Consider the following 15,808-nt stretch of genomic DNA (forward strand, 5'->3'; position numbering starts at 1 on the left):
TCCATACTGAGTCGACTATATATAAACTGGACATGCACTGAGTTTATTTGGAATACTTTGCTTTGGGAACACCATGATCTTAAAATTATATACATCACTTGTCCATATAGATGTGTCTCATGTTCTGTAACATTTACCATCTATTTGGTACTTATTTTTGTAAAATTCTACTTAAAAAAGCTAAAAAGTTTGAAGCAAAACCACTCGTCTATATATATGTTTCTCATGCCCAGGGAGTATGCATTATACAGCTGTCTTCTTTATTCCTTTCTTGTAATACAACAAAAAAAGAATTGTTTACCAGATTATGTGTGGTAGGTACATCCTTCTTGCCCCATCACATTTCTATTTAAGTGCACCTGTGAGCTTGTAGATACACCGCCATCATGCCATTTCTGCTTCCTTCAACTTTACAAATATCATTAAACACGTATACTTTTCACATCTGACACTTCGACCCTTTTTAACGTTGTAGTCAGTATTATCCTGGCATGACGTCTTTAAATAATGAATGATTTTGCCATACATTCCTAGTCATAGAGATGGAAAGAATGGATCAGAGCTGCAGAAAACAACATTACTGCTGATAGCATAGGCTTAACTATTTGCAATGAAGAAAAGCTACAGTACGCATGACACTAGTTTATCTGCTTTGTACTACCACATTGAACTGATAATGTATAATATTTTATAATAACCTGTGGTTGAGGGGCACACATAACTTAATCACTAGAATAAAACAAAAGACTGGGAATGCTTAAAGCTAATGCAATAACTAACTATATTTTGAAAGAATGCATAATAGTTGTTTTCAATGAAAAAATTACACATGCCTTCAAAAATGGTAGATGGGACATTAATAAAAATGGAGTTCTTCGTCTGGACTCAGCTCATGTGATGATTTTCTTCTTCAGTTCTTCTGAACTAGAAAATAAACCAGTATGTGAATACTTCAGTGTAGATATTTCTGTTTTCTTCATGACTGTAATAATTTTAGTTAATTAAGAGAAGAATATTGACATCATGAATGACATTTGCAATGTTATAGCATTAAAAAAATAACCCGCGGTGGTGGTGCTGCGGTAGCATTGTCGCCTCACAGTAAGATGCTGTCTTGTTCGATTCTCAGCTAGAGTGTCTTCTGTGTGGAGACATGTGTGAATGGGAGTACCTTCGTTGAAGGTTGTGTGTCAGGCCTGCCAAGCCAGTACATAAAAAAATCAACTGCCAATCATTAATGGACTGGAGTTCTGCTGTGGTGACCCCTAACTAGGAAAAGCCAAAAGGCGCAAACAATAGCATTAAAAAATAATAGTAACAGGAGCATCCCCTGACTGCCATTGACCATTTAGATTAATTGTCTTGTCTATTTTGATTGTTAAAACTTAGATTTAGTCTGTGTGTTTAAATATGTATACTCACACACACACACACACACACACACACACACATACACACACACACACACACACACACACACACACACACACACACACACACACCACACACACACACACACACACACACACACACACACACACACACACACACACACACACACACACACACACATATGCATTGGTATATAGTCTGTAAAATATGGTGTGGCATATGCTGGCTCCAACAAGAAATGTGTAGCAGGAAGGGACATGCAGCAAGCCAGCACTGAGAATAAAATTAATGAAAGTATCTGGTAGAGGGAGAATAGAACCTTTTGTTTGGGGAAAAGCTTGGCCTGTTTAATGCGAGAATAAATGTAGCCCAGATAATAAGTATTAGCTGTTCTCAAGTACTTATTTAAAACCAGAAGAATTGCACTGTGGCAGATATAGTATAATTTTGATTGCAGTTGAGTCTGGAGTATTTTTGTAAAGGAGTGGAGCAGATGGCTCCATGATGATTAACCTTCAGGGAAATGGGTTTGGCCAGTTATAAGTCCTGGTAGGTGAGGCTCAGAGGTGCCAAATCAGGCAATACTGGTTTCAAAGGATTTTCTCTGCTGTCTGTGTGGATCACCAACTAGAAAAGTATCAATAAAAGACTTTGTGTTCCATCAGTGGAAATTCTGCTAAAAGAGATATTGAACTGTCTATGTAATTGCACATGCCTTCAAAAATGCTAGATAGGACATTCATAAAAAATGGAATTCTGCTTCTAGACTCAGGTCATCTGGTGATTTTCATCTTCAGTTCTTCTGAACCAGAAAAAAAAATCAATATGTGAATACTCCAGTGTAGACATTTCTATTTTCTTCATGACTGTAATCATTTTAGTTAATTAAGATATGGATATTATATGCTTTGCTTCCACATCTAAGTAACTTACAATCATGAATGACATTTGTAATGTTTTAGCATTAAAAAAATAATACTTTTAGTAGAAGTTTCCCTGATGGAACATAAACCCCGGGATTCAATAAGCTGCATGTAGGAACGGTGCTATTTCTGCACAGAGTGGTTTGTGTCTGTGTAGTCTTAGCTTTAACAGCAGCGTGACTTGTATATTTATGAAGGTGTGCTGCTGTTAAGGCTAAACAGACACGAACAGTGAACGAGTGCAGGGGGCGTGTTTAAGTAGTGCACGGACATCAAACACGACCCCTGCACTCAGAAAGTGCCATACGGCCATAGCCATTAACTGTACAGGTTTCTGCAGAATGCCCAGATGCCTGCCTCACATATATCTCACACTCCTAGAGCAATAAAGCAGTACAAAGCCATAAATAATGGAGGGACAAAGTCACAAAAATAGGGACACATTTTAAACATTGCACTTGCAAACCTGAAAGCTGATAGAATAAAAGCTTTGCAGAACCATCGACTTCCTGCATGGTATGAAGACTGAAACACAAATGTCTGCCACGTAAAAGTGCTGTATGGCCATAGCCATTACCTGCACAGGTTTTTGCAGAATGCCCAGATGCCTGCCTTGCATACATCTCACCCTCCCAGAGCAATTAAGCAGTACAAAGCCATAAATAATGGGGGGACAAAGCCACAAAAATAGGGACATATTTTAAACATTGCACTGACAAACCCGAAAGCTAATAGAATAAAAGGTTGACATTAGCACGGACCTCCTGAAGGGTATGAAGACTGAAACACAAATATCTGCCATCTGAAAGTGCTGAATGGCCATACCCCTCAACTGTACAGGTGTCTGCAGAATGCCCAGATGCCTGCCTCACATACCTGTCAACTTCCTAGAGTAACAAAGCTGTACGATCTTGATAAAGTCTCTGAATTCAGAGACAAAAGTGCTTGATTTCCTTGAATTATTACTTTTATTGTTTTTATTCATTATTAAAAGTTTCTAAAAATATACATACTTTTTTGAATTTTATATTTATTTAGTGTTTGGACTCTGTTCCTGGTCACTGACTACCTGTGGAAAGCTGTATAAGGCCATAAACAAATAAAAGTATATATTTTTCCCTACTAAGGTATATTTAAGTGTAGCTGAGTGGGTGTGCACATTATGGCCCTCTGCCCAGCATTGCTTAAACACCAAACAAAAGATAAAAAATATACAGCTAAAATCATAACAGGATAGGGTAGTGGTTAGAGTTCTGGCTTTGTATGCAGGTGTTCACGGTTTAAGTACCAAGACAGGCACTTCATTTTTACATAGGAAAGCAGTGTTAAAATTATTATTTTTTTTTGTAAATGATGTAGTACATGATATTTGTCAACCAGGGTAGTGTAGCTGGTCTAAAATGGAAATGTGAGTGCATATAACATGTGAAACCACCCATGTATACACAAGTGTATGTATATTGTATAGTCACACCCCTTGGTAATGTAATGAAAGCACACAGAGGGACGTCATGTAAAGTAAATCATATACACTTACTAAATGAAGTCATTATTCTAATCTATCTAAAAATTAAAATTGATCAATGATTAGCAGTGTTCAGCTATGCTTAGCCAGTTTAAGCAATGCTTAGACGTGAATGCTAAGCAACAGTCAGCTCAGCTAAGTGGATTTGCGCACTGTTAAGCAGTGCTCAACAATTTCCCCTTTAAGCGTTACTAAAATCAGCTTAGCTGGTTTGCACACTGCTAAGCTGTGCTCAGCATTTTTAAAATAGACCAATGACGGCAAAGGGTGGGAACATGGCCTTATTTAAACTGCACAGGCGGGAACACAGCCTGTACCTGTTATAGTTCAAGCTGTGCAGGAACCATGGCTGGTGTAGGTGAGGGTTCGCACTTTAGGGCACACCACTGCGGAATCGTGGAGTCCAGGGTCATGGCTGGAGTCCTCATAAGTAACCATGATGAGAGACTGCTGCAGGGCCAGTACCAGGGCTCACAATATAAAGTGGAGGCCTGGGACCTTCTCTCCCATGACCTCACCAGTGCAACTGGCATCCCTCGAACTGGTGAGCAGGTCTTGCACCACTATGCTGACCTAAAGTGGAGGAAGGGGGCACTCTTGAACCAGTGGATTCAAGATGCCAAGGACAACTGTGCTCCAGCAGTTTGTAAGTATTACAGATATAGGTGTACCAAATTCTAGCCTGAGGATGTGATAAACAGGTATGCATAATGTTTGTTTTTCTCCCCTACAGCTGCAGCAGAGATGGCTAGTAACATCAAAGCCCATGCCGACAGACTGCTGAGGCTGCGCTGACAGGCTGGTGAGTAAAAATCTATTTTGCAGTATAATGTGCAAATAACTAAGAAGGAGTACATTGTGTAGTGCTAGTAGGTATACAGTTACTGTGTTAACTGAATAAATAAAGTATGTCCAACTAATAGTGATCTGAAATAAACATCTATAACACAAGCTGTTGTGTTTACTCTGGTATGTTGTTGTAGACTTAGAACAGACCTGTAAAACAAGATGTAAATGTCCTGTGTTAACCTTTGCTTTCCAGATTGTAGTAATTTAAAGTATTAATGCACAGTACACTAACTATCTGTCATGCAAGCATCACAGGAATACAAGTTCAGACTAACCAAGAGAGTAATAGGCAGAAACCAGTGAAACATAAAATAGCAGTTCCGCAGTAGCTCAGTGTGATGAGAAATAGCTTAGCTATTTTGCACACCCAGACACGGTTCGAATCCAGGGAGTGGCACTAAGAAGTGTGCATATCTGCACACAAGGAATCAGGAATATATGTAAAAACAGTCACGTAGTGTTAACTGATATTTTCTCCACAGGTTTTACAGGTAAGGAAATGTCAGTAGTAGCTGTATGAAGGGTATACTAATAAACTGTGCAACTGTTCAACTGTCCCACCACATGCCTGCAAATGACAGCAGGATAGGTGCATACAACATGCATACTTCCCGATACATGTCTCTCAAGTGTCATGCTGTCACAGCTAGTGGTCACTGCTACCAATAACCCTGGACACAGATGGGAAACCAGTTGAAGTATGCCAGTAGCACACTCACATAACAGCAATTCAAGGTACCCCTCCTGTGCCAGATATGTAACTATGACATGTACGAGAACCCTCTAGCCATGTACCCAGAGTTGTCACAGTTTGCCCCATATCATTCCATGCTGACAGTTTAATAGGTATGTTTGTGCTACAGAAGCTATGGGCCATAGGTAGATGTAAAGTGAGGGCAGACCCATACAGTATTGAGCAGTACTGTTGTGGAAAATAGAAGCATAAACAGTTGGTAATGGACTTTTTGTCTCTCCCCCACCCCTCATCTGCATTGATAATTATTATTCATATAGTAAGGGTATGTTGTTCTCCAAACCCAATGTTGGGACTTGTGTTCTATTATTTTTCATATATTTGATTTGTTACATGTTAACATACCTTGTTCAAATGCCATTGTTGGTGGCCTGTTGCCGTCAATGTTACTGGCCTGCTGTTACGATGCATACTGTTGTTCCATTTATGCATATGTTCTGCTTGCTATGCAACTGTTTCAAATTTGTTTTATGAGGTTAATTGGAAAACCCATGCATGCTGTCATTACTAATCTTGAAATGTGTTGTTCATGATTAACCAACATATTTTGTAAAACCTCAACACCACAGCACATTTGGGAAGGCAGATCCTGGTGGATCCACTTCTCCCGCCTCATCTGGCCAGGGCACCAGGCTCCAGGATGTCTGGGACCCAACCAGGGACTTCCTTGTCCATTGGTCCTGCACCACCTTCATGTGGCACTGCCTCAGGGGACTGGGCCTGTTCCCCCCCTGGGAGTGGGCACAGACAGGAGCCTGTCACCAACAGTCAGTTCTGGGGTTTGGTGCACAGCACCCATCCAAGCAGAGTTGGATGGGCAGATGTGCCACATTGAGGTCTGCCTGGTGCTCCTAGAGGGGCATGCCATCCCTCCTGTCCAGTCTCCAGAACAGCCACCTTTGAGGCTGTGAAGGTGCAGTGTTGACTGCCCATGGGTGGGGACCTCAGTCCCACTGTATCCATTTGGGGACTCATGAGCTTCGGATTCCCAACCACCCTGCCCATCAAAAGTGTTTATCCCCTCATGCATCATATACCACCCCTGTCTGCCATCTTGTCTATCTTGTCTGTCTCTCTACCCAACCTACCTGCCCAGACGTACCTACAATCCTTCCTCAACATCCCACTCTCAGCTTTAAAAAAATAGGGCATTTGTCCCAAAAAAAAAAATATTGTCCCATACATAGCTGTCCATTTTGCACATGTCCACTGGACACATGTAATCTAGTCAAATTGGTTTGAGAACACATTTCTGTTGTCTGCACCCCTGTCCCTGGGGTTTGAGTGTCCAAATTCACCTCCAAATTCTGTACAAATGTACAGCTGTTGCTGTATAAGAAATGGACAGCTATGGACCTTCCCTACACCCATCCTGCACATCCCTAGCTAACTTTCATATTTTTTTTCCCTCTGCTTGCCCCTTTTTCACCACTTTCCTATCACCTCTTTTTTTTTTCTTTTAAAGAAATTAGTGCTGGTGTAAGCGGGAATAAGCGCCGCTAAGTGAAGCCAAAATGGACTAAACATGTTTTGTCATCGCTTAGTGTCCCGCAAAACTGTGCAAACCCACTTAAAGCCACTTAAAAATGCTTTAATCACTCTGTCTCCATCAGCCTCTGTTCTGCCCAGCAACAAAACACTCAGCTGTAGTAGGTCTCGAACCCAGTACTCAGTACACTATAGACAGAGCAATGTATCACTACACCATTTGAGCCATATTAATTTTGGCTGCTTTTTCAAACATGTTATGCAATAGAGGCATTCAACATTAGGGAAAAAGTTCTATGGAATCAGTCATGTTTTGCATATATACATACACACACACACACACACACATATGTATATATATATATATATATATATATATATATATGTGTGTGTGTGTGTGTGTGTGTGTGTGTGTGTGTGTGTGTATGGTGATACATATATATGAAAAAAAAAAAAAAAAATATATATATATATATATATATATATATATATATATATATATATGTAGATATATGTAGTTGTTGTGTCTTTCTGCTTTTCCCAGTTAGGGGGTCACCACAGCGGAACTCTGGTCTGCTAATGATTGGCAGTAGACTTTTATGTGCCGATATATATCTATATCTATATATATATATATATATATATATATATATATATATATATATATAGGATCTGTACTTCGGATAAGTATGCTCATTGTGCCGGTTGTCATACTATGGTGCAGATAAGGGAATATTCCCTTTTCCTCATTGTAGTGTGACCTCAGAGTGAGAATATTAAAGTAGTGGGCGTACAGGGGGGCTTGCTTCCCTGCATAGAAGTAGGTATAAAAATGTTTTTTTTTTTTTTAAATGTACTTTACCGTAAGCGCGTTTTCAGTGAAAGCACTTTCGGTAAAGTATGTTCGGTGATAATGGATTTGGACTTTTGATCTTTCCGTCAAAAGTTCTAGATCCATATATGAATATATATATATATATATATATATATATATATATATATATATATATATATATGTGTGTGTGTGTGTGTGTGTGTGTGTGTGTATATAACATGCAGTGCAGTCATACCTCAGAATCATAACTCCCAACCTCTTACTACAGGAAATCTGGACAAAGTCCATCAAAATGGGGGGCAAAGGGCCACAAATAGTTACATATTTTAAATATCACCCTTATAAACTTATAAAGATGCTACAGTAGCAGGCTTTGTTTCAGCATACTGCTTCTGAAGGATATGAGGTCTGAAACAGAAATGTATATGTCATCATTTACCGACATAACTCCTGAGATCATCGCAGTGATTTACCAGATGCATACAAACAGTGGAACAGACCAAAAATATGAGCCAATCATCTGGACATCTTGTGGAGTGCCTGGCAGTTGACAGTTATGCTCAGAACTCCTTAGTGCAATGAATCCGGACCAAGCCTGACAAAATGGGGGGACAAAGGCATGTTAATAGGCACACATCTGAATTACATGAATAGATAATCTGAGAAGGTTGCTGAAGTAACACCCTCTGTTCTAACATATATTGCCTGAAATATCACAAGTCTGACACTCAATTGCTTCTTATAAGTTAATTATCTCAATCTTCACATCATCCCACTGATTTGCAAGAAATGCACAATAGTTATGGGGACTAGGCAAAAGATATGAGCCACACAACCGGACATCCCATGAATATCTGGACATAACATAATATAGGGAAACTACATTGAGCTTCCAAGCATGTCACCAAGCACCATCCAAATGACAGTCAGACCAAGACAGCACCACCCCAAAGCAGCTCTGTGGACTTACACATCCATTAGCAAATATATCAAGCACTACAGGGATGTAACAGTAGTGGAAAACAGACACTGGTGTGACAGTGCATACCCACAACCAATTGCACCACAGTCACAGTGACATACCAATAAAACAACTGAACACTACAGTATAACGACTGTGTGAACAAATATATCCTGTTTGCCACTCACACACTACCCCTACATATAGTGCCCCAAGTCACAGTATAATGGGAATCCTGAAGTGTTACAGGACATGTCACAGTCTGCCTATACAAACATATACAGCTGATAGACCACCAGAAACTGGAGCAGCATGCACTGTCAGATAGAAAGGGCCCATGACACTCACATGTAACCCCCTCCCTACACAGCCAAACTAACATTTATACACTACACTGCTACACAATCCTGTCAGTCTATTAACAATGGCCAGACATACACAGACGTCTCAACTATACAGATTCAAAGAGAATGTCCAGGCTTTGGCCTCATATCTATGGCCTCTTCCTTGTAACATGTCTGGCAGTCTGCTACATCACTGGGGTGATAGCAGGAATGACGGCACTAAATAATGATATAACATACCTCTAAACCTTTTAGTGCATGACATCTGGACAAGGCCTGACATAATTGGGGACAGAGGCCCAAACACAGGGGAATATTGGAAATATTGCTGTCATAAACTGAGAAAGTTTCTGATGTTACAGGGTTTGTTGTAACATATCTTTTCCGTGGGATATGAAGTCAGAAACAAAAAAATTATGTTAACATTTATTGACTGCAATCTCGAGTATCCTACTGATTTGCCAAGGACAAAAACTGTCTGGGGAACAGACCACACACAACAGGCAAACCTCTGGCCATTTTGCAGATAGCCCTACAGTTGAGAGTTATGTCATCCACATGACACTGTCAGACTTGAAATCACATGGAAAATGCATGTCCAGACAAACCCTGTTAAACTAGCATTATTCCAACTGTATAACAGTGATACTTGCATTCTGTCCCTAAGTCTGGAACCTTCTCCCCCAATTAATTGGGATGTCTCCCCAAGTCTTGTTGTAAGAGGGATTCCCACCTACCCTTTGTGATGCTGTAGCTCACACATATGATGTCCTCCTCACAGGCATGGAAAAGGGGCAATGCACACATGAAGTACTCAATTATAGGAGTGTGTTACCATGCCATTGGCTATTGGAATAACAACGCAGCTGTTCTGCATGCAATTAGCAAGTGAGCAACACCATTTGGTGCACAGGCCATCACCTGCTCATGCCCATTACCTACAAAAGTCAAGCTGCTGCCTATGCAAAACAGGTGTAAACCTCTAGGTAAGTAGACAGAGAGAGAGAGAAAGATAGAAAGACCACAAAACAAACCGAATAAAACCAAAACACGAGTATTCAGGACTACTTGGGAAAAAACAGGTATGTGAAACAAGTAAGAATGGAATGGAATGCAGTAGGGGGTATGTAATAATGGGAAATAGGAAGTTATACAAATATGTTTCAAAAAGACTTGCTGTACTGATATATTGCTGAACAGCACCTATGGCCATAGTATCCGGCTCTGTCTGCAGTGACATAGATCACAGTTCAGGCCCCTGAGTCACCCCAGGATAGGACAGCTCACATATGACTACTACTGGAGTGTCTGTAGAACAGTACTGACTGCGACACTGCTAGGCCAGCTACTGGGATGTTGTACATATCCATATGTTACTTGTGAATATAACTATGATACATATGTTTGTGTTGTAAATCTAAGAGACCTATACAGGGTATGTGCATAGTAAACTACTGTCACAGAAGTGTGTGTTGAACTGCATGTGATATACTGAGCTCATACCATTCAACTGTACAGTGTCCTGCTGCACAATAACCACGTGTGCCTAATATTTGTAGTCATTTACACATAGAGGTGTGTTATGTCTGGCAAAACATTGGCAAATCTGTGAACACTGACATCAGAACATAATAGCATACTTATAAATGTTGGACATACTCCAGGGTATTTCTGAGAATGCAAAGCCTACTGTGGTACCAACTGACTTATGTATGTTACAGCAATAGTAATACAGTGTCAATAGGTTTGGCCCTTTGCCCCCCATTTATGTGTGCTATCGTCAAAATGTCCTGCTCTAACAGATTGAGAGGTATGACTGAGCAGCAAGAGTGTAAATACAGTGTGCCATACTGACAAAGAACAGAAATGTATATTAGGTATCACCTGTGCACATGCATGTATGAGTAGGTTTAGCTGGAAGCCAGAAAACAACAGACATGAGTTGCAAGCAGTCAGGTAAATAAGCTGTACATGTTGTACATTTGTGTAATATGAGTGTTAGTGCATCCAACAGACATATATGTCTACAGCGGGTCTATATTAAAAACGTGAACGTTTACTTACCCGAACACCTAAATGTCGACACGTCTTCATGGAACCGCGAAAACATCGATCGTCCTGAAGCGCGAAATCTGAAACATCAAATCGTCATGGTTGGCCCTTCTGCGGTATAGCTCCGTAAGGTAAGTGTGCGATAGTTATGGACCTTAGGGTTAGGGTGTGGGTTAAGGTAAGTGCATAGATGGTAATGTATGTTAGATTTAGTGTCAGCTTAGAAGTAGGGTTTTATTAAGTGTATGTGTGTGGATTATTTAGTTTGTTTGGGTATAGCTTTTTAAGGTAAGTGTGCAATAGTTACGGACCTTAGGGTTAGGGTGCGGGTTAAGTTAAGTGCATACATGGTGGTATATGCAAAATTTAGTGTAGGGTTAGAAATAGGGTTTAGTTTAGGGTTAGAAGTAGGGTTTTGGTTAGTGTATGCATGTGGTTTATTTACTTTGTTTGTGTAGGTAGTATGTAGCAGGTGGTGGGATGGGACAACTATGACATTTTGAGTTTTTGAATTTCGTGGTTTAGGGCATTCGGTGTACTTGCAGATTGCGGAATATGTGTCCGCATTTAGGTGCTCAGGTAAGTAAACGTTCGAGATTTTGATATAGACCCGTCTACAGCTACTGGTTGTTGCATTGCCCTGACACAGAAATGGGTACTATAATAAGCATGATTAACAGGTTGAAATTGGAGAAGTGTCCAACTGTGTTATGACCTCGTGTCCATGCCTACTACAAACAGCTATAGGAGAACCTACATCGCTGTATGGTCTCAGCAATACCTGACTCGTAAAACCCACCTCCACCAAGGTAGGGCAGTCCTCTTTATTGGACAGCAACAATACACAAACCACATAATAGGTTGCTATACTGGCTTTACAGGGCCAAGTAGGTGCAGGCACCAACTTGAAAGCATGTCCACCTTTGTCTGAACAAGCATATAAGGTCACAGATGAATCATGGTAAGGCTAACTATGAGTACAAATTGGACACATCCACTCCACCGAGGACAATCACAAGGCGGTCCTCACATGTGTCTTCAGTCTCAGTGGCAACAACCCACCCCACCCTGTACTGGTGGTCAATCACACCACATACACACATGTCATAGGTATAGCCAACCCCTGCAGACAGGTTAAGTAGAAACATCACCTCCCTGTCCCCCAATCAGTATAGGTTGATATGTGCAGCACCCACACCCCTCCCCTCATCATTAGGGAGCAAGTCCATAATGCCTACTGAAAGGCAAGAAAATTAGGTCTCCATGGGACCTGATAACATCCATATCTGCATCCTACATGAACCCAGGCATGTGCTCCCAGCTCCATTACATACTGTAGTCAAATAAAGTCTAAGCACCATCCACACCCCATCCACATGGAAGATGGCCACTGTCATCCCTCTACACAGAAGTGAATGATGAAGAGAGGATTATGCAATTTACTGGCCCTCATTGGAGGAACATGGCACACAAGGACCAGGAATGCAATGCAAGCTGATACTGTGCTGATAGCTGACAGGGGTGTGATGTGGTTGTGAGTGGTGGCTACTGATCGTCAATGTTGATGTGCAGGTTCTGTAAATACCATTGACAAATGTATGAGGTCCTGTGATGTGTTTCCCTGTTTATGTCTTCCAGGTGCAATGCATTGCACCAGAAATCCTGCTTACACGGAGGCTGAAACTGCATTAATAACTGACCACATCATCCAGCACTACAGTGTAATGTTCAGCCGGAGCCAACAGCATCTGTGGGAGCGGACCACCATGTGGGACGACCTTGTCCACAGAGTAAATGATGTAGGCCTGCATGCACGAATATATGGGCAGGTCCGGCATCGTGAGACTGACCTGATACTTCATGCCAGGTGAAGGGCTGCTGCTGCTGTGGCCAGGGACCGCACAGTCACAGGTGGGGGTCCTGCCATGCAGGCCCCACTTACACCCACTGAGGAGCTCCTTGCCAACCTTGGGGCACCCACCCCAACATCAGAGTCCAGACACCCACAATGTGGAGGTGGGTGGCACCCAGACAATGGGCGAGGAGCATGCAGGTAAGGCCCCAGTGGGGATAAACAGACTATTGTAGCAGCAATACTGGCATCTGTAGGGTATCTAGATGTACATATCAGGTCAGAATGCAGTTGTGGTTGGGTTTTGTAATGCACAGATGTGCACATCTATGGTGAAGGACAGCAAATTGTGTAGTATTGGAGCTTGTACCATAAATGTGCAGAACAGCTGCATTCATCTTGTACCAATGCCACATGTGAGTCTGCTGACAATACCTCTCTCCTACAACTACATAGGTCCCTCTGGTCTGGATGTGGAACAGCAGCTTGAAGCTAGTGAGTATGGAATTGTCCTGTTGGGGTTCGGCAATACCCAAGGCATGTTAAGGGCATGCATATTATCGTGCACACAACTATCACTCCTAGCCATATTGTGTTATGTGCATGTTAAACTTCTAGTCGGGTTAACTGCATTACATCACAGTGGTCACCACAGAGGCCTATATGCAGGAGATGTAATATTTCCATAGCATACCTCACAACCTGTCAATGCAAGACATCTGGACAAAGACTGACAGAATGGTGGGACAAAGGCACAAAAATAGGGACATATTTGTAATAGTACTCTTATACAGTGGATATAAAATGTGTACACACCCCTGTTAAGATGCCAGGTGTTTGTGATATAAAAAAATGAGACCACAATATTTCATTCCACACTTTTTCCCACCTTTAATGTGACCTCTAACCAGAACAATTCACTCGCAAAACAAACAAATTTGTCAGGGGACCAAATATGAAGGATACAAAACCTACAATAATCTGGATGCATACGTGTGCACATTCATCAACTAATACTTTGTTGGAGCAGCTTGTGATTTAATTACACATTCAGACTGCTTGGGTACACACCTGCCATCAAGTAAAGAGACTCTGAGTAACACCAAATAATGGTCTGCAATCCTAGTTGGATATTCCTGACATTTACTCAGTTGCCTGCTACAGCAAAAGCCATGGTTTGCAGAGAGCTTACAAAGCATCAAAGGGATCTCAGTGTTAAAAGGTATCAGTCAGAAGTAGGGTACAAAAACATTACCACAGCATTGCATATAACATGGAACACAGTTAAGACAGTCATCAAAAGGTGGAGTAGATATGGGACAACAGTGACTTTGCAAAGAACTGGACGTCCCCCAAAACTGATGAAAAGACATGACAAAAACTGGTCAGGGAGGCTACCAGGAGACATACAGCAACACTGAAGGAGTTGAAGGAATCTCTGGCAAGTACTGGTTGTGTACTACATGTGACAAAACCTCTCATATTCTCCATAAAACTGGCCTATGGGGTATGGTTGGAAGATGGAAGCATTTTATCACACAGAAAAACATCCAAGCCTGGCTACAATTTGCAAAAGCATTACATCAAGGTTCAACTTTTCAGCCACAATTCCAAAAGCTATGTCTGGTGTACAAGCAACACTTCGCATCACCCGATGACCACCATCCCAACAGTGAGGCATGGTGGTGGCAGTGTTCTGCTTTGGGGTTGCTGTTCATAAGCTGGAACTGGGGCTTTAGTCAGGGTGGAGGAAATTATGAACAGTACCAAATAGCACTCACTTTTGGCCCAAAAGCAACAGGTGTCTGGCAAAAAGCTGAAGATGAAGAGGGGTTTCACCTTTCCACACGACAATAACCCAAAGCATACATCCAAATCAACCTAGGAATGGCTCCACCAGAACACAATCAAGGTTATGGATTGGCCCAGTCAGAGCCCAGACCAAACTCTGAGAGAAAATCTGTGGTGTGACCTGAAGAGGGCTGTGCATATGAGATGCCCTTGCAATCTGACATAGTTGGAGGGCTTTAGCAAGGAAGAGTGGTCAAATAATGCCAAGTCAAGATGTGCCATGCTGACAGACTCCTTTCCAAGAAGTCTGCATGCTGTAATTAAATTAAAAGATGCTTCAACAAAGTATCATTTTAAAGTTGTGCACACTTATGCAACTAGCCTATTGTACATATTTCATTTATTATATTTTACACCTAACACATTTGTTTATCAATTTGATTGCACAGGTGATATGTCACATTAAAGGTGGGCAATGTTTTGAAATGAATTATTGCGGTCTCATTTTATATATTACAAGAACTTGGCATGTTAACAGGGATGTGTGCACTTATCATATTCACTATAAGCTTAGAAATTTGCAGGTGTAACAGGATTTGTTTTAACATACATTTACTGCAGGTTGTGGGGTCTGACACTCAAATGTATGTCATTAATTAGTGATGTCAATCTTCAGGTCATCCCAGTAATGTGTCAGACAAACACAGGGGTTGTGAGGAATACAGCAAACATATGAGCCAGACATCTAAACATTCTTTGAAGATTTGTATGGTTGTGAGGTACGTTCAGAAGGTGTTGCCACTGTGCTATACAGGTGAACAGCAATAATGTGTACATTGGTGCAGTGTGTGCTAGGTGAAGGGCCATCACCTACTAACACTACTCACATATCCCAGAGGTGTATATTGTTAGTGATATGGAGTGAAAATGGCTGCACTGCATGATGTTGAGGGCCTGTCCAGAGTGTGTATGTTGTGGTCTGACTGTGTGTCATGCATGTCACCATTTGGGTATTGTGAGGTCTGTGTAATGCCTTTGTGCC

The sequence above is a fragment of the Protopterus annectens genome, chromosome 12.part0, assembly GCF_019279795.1.
Source record: "Protopterus annectens isolate FY-2018-M chromosome 12.part0, PAN1.0, whole genome shotgun sequence".
NCBI lineage: Eukaryota > Metazoa > Chordata > Ceratodontiformes > Protopteridae > Protopterus > Protopterus annectens.